Raw genomic sequence first — 10,752 nt, forward strand, 5'->3', positions numbered from 1 at the left:
CCTGGTGAAATGATATGAGCAATTTGTGAAAATTGTGATAATAATAATTCTTGAAAAAAATCCTTACCATCAAATTCTTTTATTACGTTTTTTTTTTTTTTTTGTATTTTTTGGGGTTTTGTTTTTGAGTAGTTTTATTTTGTCCTCAGTTGGTTCAGTAACACGCGCCACCATTTTCTTCTTCTTCATCTTCTTTAGGGTTTTTCTGGCGGTTGGCAAACCAACTTAAAGGTGCTTTACTGCCACCGACTGGGCTGGAGTGTGGAACAGGAGATACTGGGGGGGGGGGGGGGGAAACAACAACAAACTATATTCTTTTCGCTAATTCTGTTTATTTTAAATACTTGATAACTAAGTGATATATCTGACTTGATACGCGCTGCCATTTTGTTTTTCTCTATTTATGGTATATGAGCTGATAGCCTAGTAGTAGAGTAGCCAGTCAGAGTGTGTGATTGCTCATATCCAGTGAATGTGGAGAGAATAAATATAAAATATCTGCAGGGCTCAACTTTTCCTCTTTAATCCACTTATCTAGTCAGACAAGCAGCAACATTTTTCACTTGTCCTGACCGTAACCTTTTTATTACAAGTTCAATGAAAGGAAAGGGATTCACAAAGTTTATCAAAAACCAGTGATAGCTATGATAATCATTATGCTTTAATGAGTTATATATTTTTTTTCAATAAAACACAAACTTTAACTCAATAAACTATCCAATGTTCCATTGTGGTGTGTGTGTGTTCTTACCCCTTTACCTGATCTGCAGTTTTAAAGGAACAGTCCACCGTATTTCCATAATGAAATATGCTCTTATCTGAATTGAGACGAGCTGCTCCGTACCTCTCCGAGCTTTGCACGACCTCCCAGTCAGTCAGACGCAGTCAGATGTGCTGTCACTCCTGTTAGCAATGTAGCTAGGCTCAGAATGGCCAATGGTATTTTTTGGGGCTGTAGTTAGATGTGACCAAACTCTTCCACGTTTTTCCTGTTTACATAGGTTTATATGAGCAGTGATATGAAACAAGTTCAGTTACAGAAATTGAAACGTAGCGATTTTCTATGCTATGGAAAGTCCGCACTATAATGACAGGCATACTAACACCTTCTGCGCACTTCGGCAGCGCATTGATACGGAGCTCAGATATCAATCCGCTGCCGAAGCGCGCAGAAGGTGTTAGTACGCCTGTCATTATAGTGCGCACTTTCCATAGCATAGAAAATCTCCACGTTTCAATTTGTGTAACTGAACTTGTTTCATATCACTGGTCATATAAACCTATGTAAACAGGAAAAACGCAGAAGAGTTTGGTCGCATCTAACTACAGCCCCAAAAAATACCATTGGCCATACTGAGCCTAGCTACATTGCTAACAGGAGTGACAGCGCGTCTGACTGCGTCTGACTGACTGGGAGGTCGTGCAAAGCTCGGATAGGTACGGAGCAGCTCGTCTCAATTCAGATAAGAGCATATTTCATTATGGAAATACGGTGGACTGTTCCTTTAAGAGTTTGACTCACCCACATTCAAAGCTTCTGAAAGAAATAAAGTTAAATCTTGATTAATCCAGTAAAATTAATTTAAAGACAGATAAGAAAACATTGTGGTCACCACACTGTCAGAAATAGAGGTACAGTAGGAGTCCATTTCTGTCCCTCAAGGTACAATCTACACTAATGTACCCCCCAGGGTTTATTATTGGACCACAAGATAACGATGTGTACATTTTCAGGGCCAAAAGGGCGCACATATGTTCCCAAGCAGTATATAAAGGGTACAGATAAGTACCTTAGAGAGAACCGTTGTACCCCTAATGATACAAAAACAGTACTTTATTTTCTGAGAGTGTGGGTGAAAGGAGACTTTTTTTTGAGCCACTTTAGAAGGAACTTGCGTTTTGTTTTCTTTTCATATGGCTGTTTGGTTTCTGTTCATCCTTTTATCTTTTTCACTTTGGATTGTCGTCTTTTTCACTTTCTTACAATGAAATGAAACAAAGAAAGAAAACCAGTTGGACATGATAAGGGGGACAGAATCACTTTGTGAATGAAAACAAACCATAAGTGAGTGAGTTTGGCACTGTCGTAAAATTCTCCCGAAATATTTTATGACATTTGTGTTGGTTAGTGTTAATGTGAACCATACAAAAAAAATATACAATGAATGTCTGAATAAAATGAAGATTCCCCACAGATATTTATTTTATTGAGGTGTTTGATCACCATCTCGCTGATTTCACCTATAATTAGAAATTTCGACGTAGTTATTTTTACATGCACACGGAATTTCATAAACAATAACACAGCTAGATCATTGACGGGATTGAATTGGTTTTGCTGGAACTTTATTGATGTAACTCATGAATAATTACAATAAAAATTGTGATTTCCCATCGGACAAACAGATGCAGATTTGACTTGTCCTGGACCAAACATTTGGTTGTCCCGGACAGTCGGACTACCGTTAATGTTGAACTCTGATCTGATACCATCTGATGTAAGCACAGTTTACTTTGTTGCGCTAATAAAAAGACGACATGACATGACAGTGATCCGGGCGTATTTTACGAATAATGATGGTCATCAAAGCAAAGCAGACTGCAAACCTGGAACTCGAACATCTTCATATGATACAAGTCACCTGACAAAGCAGTAGAAAGTTCTTGAATCCTAATATAATGAGATATTATGTTTGATAATTACAAACTAACTGAACACAGATGACATGAAGCAGTCACTTAAATTGAGTAAAATCTTGTTAAATTTATGTTTGTAGACACTAAATAAAGCATCAAACAGCTTCATTCTTTAAACACACCCCTGCTGTGTTGCTGGGAAACCTATATATAGACGTGATACATGTGTGGTTTCACAGAATAAGAGTAGTCATGTGATATTTATTGACTTTTTTTTGTTCATATCATCAATGTGCTTAAAACACAGCAAGTAAAAAAAAAAAAAAAACAAAGCTCCATTCATTTTTAATTCCAGTGTCGGTTGCATAACGCAGTTCGCTGAAGTCCAGCCAGAGCCGAGGGATTGACATCAAACATAACTCACATCGCTCTTGCACCAGCCTCAACTATCCTTCAACATGTTTAAAGCCCTGACCTTTACCCAGGCAGCTCAGAGAGCGTGAGAGAAGTGCAGCAAATGCGGTGTGAGAGACATCCACATCTCCCTTTGATGAGGTTTATACCGAGGCCCTGGATACAGAGGCCATGAGTGGTGAGCGTCTGCATCAATGAGTAACCTCAGCCTGAGAACGCTGGATACAGAGAGATAGAGAGAGAGAGAGAGAGAGAGAGAGAGAGAGAGAGAGGTGTGCTGAGCTGGACATGCTCTTGTCCCTGTCATCAAGCACACAGCTGCCCCTGAGCCCCTCCTCTCTGATCCTCTTGGGTGTCGAGAGCCGAAGCTTCATGCCCCGGGCCTTAAACATGGATTCCATGGCTTATGGTGTGAGCTTCCTGCACGTCACAGGGACGATTTAGAGAAAGGTTTTGCTGCAGATTTGTCTGATCAGAGCGTAAAATTTGGTCAGATTCCAGAGTTCAAGTCCAATTTTATGGCAAGAGAAGGAAGGGCAGAGTGTGGGGTTTCGAAATGAAGGAAGCTTCTAAACATGGGTTGGACTGATAGTTAACAACAACAACAACAACAATAATAATAATAATAATAATAATAATAATAATAATAATATCATTTTGGACCTAATTAATATACAGTATGTCAAATGTAGACTTAGGAATTATTTGTTTATTTCAAGAGAATGGATAAAAATAATTTGCTAAAATACATTCAGTGTATTTCCTATAATGCAAATTCTTCTCCTTTTAATTTCTTAAAAAAAAAAAAAAAACCTCCAAAAGCATGTGGCCGAGTTATTGGCATTCTTCGTTTTTTCTCTTTTTTTTTAATGTTTAATTACTTATTTACTTTTAAAAAACTGATTTATTTATTTAATTTTATTTAAAGCTCTCAAAAAAGAACTGAAATATGTGGTTGCTGTACATATTAGAGAGATAAATAGACTAACAGAAAATAAATAAATAAATAAATAAATAAATAAATAAAGCATGTATCTGAGTTATTGGCACTCTTCGGCGGTTGGGGGTATGTTTAATGACATACTTTTTTTTTTTTTAAACTCTGATTTATTTATTTATTTAATTTTATTTGATTTAAAGCTCTAAGGGGAGATCTAGGGAAATCTAAGGGGAGACCTAAATTTTAAAAAACCAAAGGTTCGAACAAATATGAAAAGCATGTGCGTATCGAGCTGTGGGGTGACTTTATGGAACAGACTGGAGACAGAAATAAAACAAAGTGCAAATATAAATCTGTTTAAAAAAAGGTACAAAAAAATATTTTTAAACAAGTATATTGAAGAGGAAGTATGTTAATGGAGGATGATGAAGGATAAATAGAATAGGGTTGATTGTTATATTAGAACTAACTTAGTATATGGTATATATTTATTTATGGGGATAGATATCTTCATATTTACAGGGATAGGTATGTAGTAGATATTTATTTTTGTAATTATATATTATATAGATAGGCGGCACGGTGGTGTAGTGGTTAGCGCTGTCGCCTCACAGCAAGAAGGTCCTGGGTTTGAGCCCCAGGGCCGGCGAGGGCCTTTCTGTGTGGAGTTTGCATGTTGTCCGCGTGGGTTTCCTCCGGGTGCTCCGGTTTCCCCCACAGTCCAAAGACATGCAGGTTAGGTTAACTGGTGACTCTAAATTGAGCGTAGGTGTGAATGTGAGTGTGAATGGTTGTCTGTGTCTATGTGTCAGCCCTGTGATGACCTGGCGACTTGTCCAGGGTGTACCCCGCCTTTCGCCCGTAGTCAGCTGGGATAGGCTCCAGCTTGCCTGCGACCCTGTAGAGGGATAAAGCGGCTAGAGATAATGAGATGAGATATTTATATGGATATTTATGAAGTGTATATATGGAATGAAGTATATATTTAATTTTGTAACTAAATATTTATATAGATATTTATGAAGTGTATGTGTGTATATATATATATATATATATATATATATATATATATATATATATATATATATGTGTGTGTGTGTATGTGTATATATGTATGTATGTATATATATAATATGTGTGTGTGTATGTATATGTGTGTATATATATATATGGATATGGTATGTAGTATATATTTATTTTTGTAATTATATATTTATATGGATATTCATGAAGTGTATATATGGTATATATTTTTATAGGTGTATTAATGTAGTTTGGATTTCGGGGTAGTTAAAAAGGGGTGGGAAATTAAAAAAAAAAGTATTGTACTTCTTCCCACTCCTTTTTCGAACAATGTGCGGTGTATTGTAATGTATTAGCTCTTGGTTATTTTATTTATTCTTTTTTTGTCAATTTTTTTCATTTCCTTTCTTTTGTATGTACAAATAGTTACATACATTTTTATACATGTTCGAAATAAAATAAATTCATTCATTCATTCAATTCATTCAAAGCTCTCAAAAAAGAACTGAAATAGCTGCACATATTAGAGAGATAAATAGACAAACAGAAAATAAATATATCATATTTTTTCCAGCATGAACAGAGCAGAGTCCCAATAATTTACAGTTAATGCTGATTTATGATCTCACTGATTCTTGAAACTTTGGCAAAAACGTGTCCCACGAAGAAAAGTGCTAAGTCTGTTGGAAATTAATAACATTTTCATAAATAAAAAAACAAATTAAAGTTATAATCAGGGGGTCCTTTGCACATATGTAAGGTTCTTTTATAGGATTGTTTTTATTTTTTATTAATTTAATGATTATATGCTGGCCACTGCCTACAAAATCAGTTGCCCTCGGATAGGAGCTAATCATTTCAACTTGATTAAAAAAACAAAAAGTAATAATTTAATTGAATAATACCTTTACTACATGAAATAATACACTGTTATATGTATTTAAAACTGCAAACAGTGAGTTTTGAATGATGTTTACTATTATTTTGTGGTTGCTCAAAATGTGTCCCACAGATTCATCACCACCGTCAGATATTTACAAAAAGCAATAAAATCAGGCAACTACAAGGTCAACTATATTCCTGAGGACCCTCTTTTCAAACCTTCAGCTCTACTGCATGCTTCCAGATTACTCAAGCTCCTGTAAGTTTGGTATTTTCTCTTAAACTTGTTCATATTATTGGACACTGCTACAGTCACAACCATAGCATGTCAACACTGTCACTTTTGTATAAAAAATATTAGATTATGACATAAATGTGTACTTTTTAAGAAGAGGTCTGAAGTAGCTCGCAACAGAGGGAAAACAAGATGGCTAATGTGAACAACTCCTGCATATCATGTCAAAGAGTAGGTTTTTGTCACCACCGTCAGGTTTTCTGTCTGACGGTGGTGACAAAAACCTCCAAATGGCCCTCAACGGAGGCTAGAACATAATTGTTGATCACAATAAATACCAATATGACATGTGATGTTTCATTAACCTCTTTTATATTGATATTTATGTAATTCCTCCTATATTTCTTCCCTATTGTCCAACCCTTAGGGGATGTAGTGTGTCTTTCCTCTCTCTCTCTCAATTCACTATTATGCCATGTTCATTTGGCTTATGTCATTTGGGATGCACATAGCGCACCTACTACCTACCTATTGAGGTATTTCACCTGATGTCACAGGGTCACGTGACGCCCCGGTGTCCACCATTTTGGACGGCAAGCTAGCTAATGTCAACAACAGTAGCTGGTATGTTACTGTAGCAATATTTACGTTCAGTCATTTGGATGACTGTTAAAACCTTTCAGTCTCAAGTTTTTCCTTTACTGGATTTACTAGTTTACTGAGCTAGCGCGCGCTGGCTCCCGGCTTGGCCGGCTAGCACGCGATGGCTCCCGGCTTGGCCGGCGAGCGCGCGATGGCTCCCGGCTTGGCCGGCGAGCGCGCGATGGCTCCCGGCTTGGCCGGCGAGCGCGCGATGGCTCCCGGCTTGGCCGGCGAGCGCGCGATGGCTCCCGGCTTGGCCGGTGAGCGCGCGATGGCTCCCGGCTTGGCCGGTGAGCGCGCGATGGCTCCCGGCTTGGCCGAGCGCGCTAGCTCAGTTAACTAGTAAATCTAGTAAAGGAAAAACTTGAGGCTGAAAGGTTTTAACAGTCATCCAAATGACTGAACGTAAATATTGCTACAGTAACATACCAGCTACGATGTTGTTGACATTAGCTAGTGCTAACAGCTAGTTGCTAATACACTGCTACAACTACACCGACCCTAATAATACAGTTCTTAGTCATTGCCTGGTAACAGCAAATTTATAACGGGCCATGTCTCAACAGACTAAGAAGTTATTTCAATGACATTTAATAACATTTTGTTTATCCTGAGGACCGAAAGTAAATGAAAATGTGAACAAACCTTAGCTGTAATCAGATGGCGACCACCGGCTCCAGGGACGACCCGCTGATGTAGGCATGTTACCCAGCCTGACACAAAATATTTGTAGGCATCCAAACTCTTATACGCTTTCAGATCAATACCTGTGTATGGTGATGGGTTTTTAACGACATAGGTATACAGAAATGTGGGCCGAAGTCAGGTAAAGACGAGGGCTTCGTGTACTTCCGTACGTCAGTGAACAATCCTGGTGGAAGCAGGTAAACGTCGTTCTCTAAGCCTGCTAACCTCAATTTTTGCAAATACCTCTCCCTCTGCTCGCCCTGTAAATGCCCTATGGATAGTGAAGGTGTTTTCTGCATCTCGCTCCTTTTTCTTTTATGTTTTTCGTTTGTCGCCGTCCTCGCATTCAAACTGATTCGAGCCGTGCCATCCAAAATGGCAGCATCACATGACTTGGTCACGTGAGTGAAATACCTCAATATAGCACATAGTATACAGTGTCCCTTCTCCAATGACTAAAGCCAAATGGAAATGGAATGACCTTTAACCAAATCCAACATTCATAACATCTCCCTCAATTTCATAGTCATTACACTCAACTTTGATGACAGTTTAAGATGTTAGTGATGCATTGTACATTATTCCCACTGGTAATAACATTATTTCTTACTATGATGATTTGATATTTGATGATATGGGGATGGAGTACTTCTCATCTCATCTCATCTCATTATCTCTAGCCGCTTTATCCTTCTACAGGGTCGCAGGCAAGCTGGAGCCTATCCCAGCTGACTACGGGCGAAAGGCGGGGTACACCCTGGACAAGTCGCCAGGTCATCACAGGGCTGACACATAGACACAGACAACCATTCACACTCACATTCACACCTATGGTCAATTTAGAGTCACCAGTTAACCTAACCTGCATGTCTTTGGACTGTGGGGGAAACCGGAGCACCCGGAGGAAACCCACGCGGACACGGGGAGAACATGCAAACTCCACACAGAAAGGCCCTCGCCGGACCCGGGGTTCGAACCCAGGACCTTCTTGCTGTGAGGCGACAGCGCTAACCACTACACCACCGTGCCGCCCGATGGAGTACTTTTAAAAATGATATTGCTTAATTGTACCTTAGGCCTATAGTCCTTGAAAAAATGTTATTACATTGCTCAGGATTGTTATTTTTTTGGACCGAATAGTTAAATAAAGTTGTTAAGCAAAAAGCCATTGACTTTGGAATTGAAATGTGGAATTATATGTTGTAATGAGGCCACTGTCACCACCGTCAGTTCTAAAGTCACCACCGTCAGAAGGAGTTTTATTTGTTTTAAATGAATATGCTTACAACATGTTTCTTCAGTGGTCGGCACGGTGGTGCAGTGGTTAGCGCTGTCGCCTCACAGCAAGAAGGTCCAGGTTCGAGCCCCATGGCCGGCGAGGGCCTTTCTGTGTGGAGTTTGCATGTTCTCCCCATGTCCGCGTGGGTTTCTTCCGGGTGCTCCGGTTTCCCCCACAGTCCAAAGACATGCAGGTTAGGTTAACTGGCGACTCTAAATTGACCATGAGTGTGAATGGTTGTCTGTGTCTATGTGCCTTATACATTATAGCAGCAGTGTTAAAGTGCATATTACAGGTAAATTCAGGAGCAAGATCAATGTAATTCTCTTATTTTATATGAAACTTTGGTCAAATATCTGTAACATTCTGCATTCTCTGCAATTTTTTTCCCTTGCGCAATACCAGAAAATTTCAGTTGAAATCAAGCCATTTGAGGCGAATTGGTCCGCCTCTGAAAAAACTTGGCGTTTGGATTTCCCGGGAAACATTGATTTTCGTGACGTCGCGTGCGGGACGCCTCCCTCTGAATCCTACGTCAGCGCTGGTTTGTTTATGAGAAAACGACCTGGTGGTTTTCTGCAAATTTCTTCAACGTTATCACGTAATTATTAAAATGGTTAACAGATGTATCGTAGGAGGGTGTAGCAACACCAATCTTGATGGGATTAGTACTCATCATTTTCCAAAAGACCGGACAATGAGAGAGAAATGGGAGCGCTTGGTCTACACAGGCTGTGCACTGAAACCGTGCAAAGCTCACGCAGCCTGCTGGCGCTTCCGCAGATAACGTCACGAATCTGGTTCCAGACTCCCTTGGGATTTTTCCAGATGTGTTTTGTTATTTTATTTTTTTTTCTGCTGTAGACAGATGGCCTTGTGCAAAATTACCCTTCTGGATGAGTGTGTAAATGGACATACTTTATATTAAAAAAAAATGGTCCAGAATATGCACTTTAAGATCCGCAAGACCATGTAATTTTAAAGTGTATAATCTAATGAAAGGTAGATTTGATGGTTCATAGTAGCCTGTTTTGTTGACAATTCTTATGGCTTTCTTCTGGAGTAAAAATATTGGGTTGATATTTGTTTTGTAGTTGTTCCCCCGTACTTCCACACAATAGCTAATGTATGGGAGCACGAGAGAGCAATACGAGTACAGTATGTTAAGTGATTTTTGATTTAAGATAGTTTTCATTTTTCACATTATAGCAATTGTTTTGGATGTTTTTGTCTTAACATTATCTATATGTGGTATCCAGTTAAGTTTATTATCGAAAATAACACCCAAAAATGTATTCACAAACACTCGTTCAATTTCTACATCATTTATTTTGATTTTAATATGATTGTTAGTTTTTCGATTGCCAAATATGATAAATTTTGTTTTGCTTAAGTTCAAAGACAGTTTATTAATGTCAAACCATTTCTTTAATATTGTAAGCTCGTTTTCTACTGTATGCAGGGGCTGCTCGACATGTTTTCCAGAGCAGTACAAACTGTTATCATCTGCAAACAGAATACAATTCAGGTGTTGTAGTACATCACAGAGATCTTTTATGTATATTATAAAGTTGAAAGTTGAAGTTGAGTTAAACAGTTTGGGTCCCAGTACAGAGCCTTGTGGGACTCCACACATGACTTTTTCCATATATGAGTTTACACTGTTAATATGTACATATTGATGTCTGTCACTGAGCTAGCTGTTTAACCATGCATGAGCTGTACCCCGACACCGTATCTTTCCATTTTTTTCAAGAGCAACTCATGATCGATGGTGTCAAATGCCTTTCTCGGGTCAACAAAAATTCCTAGAGTACAGTGCCTTGAAAAAGTATTCATACCCCTTGAACTTTTTCACATTTTTCCACCGTACAACCACGAACGTAAAAGTTTTTTATTGAGATTTTATGTGATAGAGCAACACAGAGTAGCACATAATTGTGAAGTGAAACGAAAATGATAAATGCAGTACTTTTTTTAATTAAACTATTTCATATCTTCCAAGTTCCTTGA

Source organism: Neoarius graeffei, chromosome 28 (assembly GCF_027579695.1).
Source record: "Neoarius graeffei isolate fNeoGra1 chromosome 28, fNeoGra1.pri, whole genome shotgun sequence".
In the NCBI taxonomy this organism is placed as follows: Eukaryota; Metazoa; Chordata; class Actinopteri; order Siluriformes; family Ariidae; genus Neoarius; species Neoarius graeffei.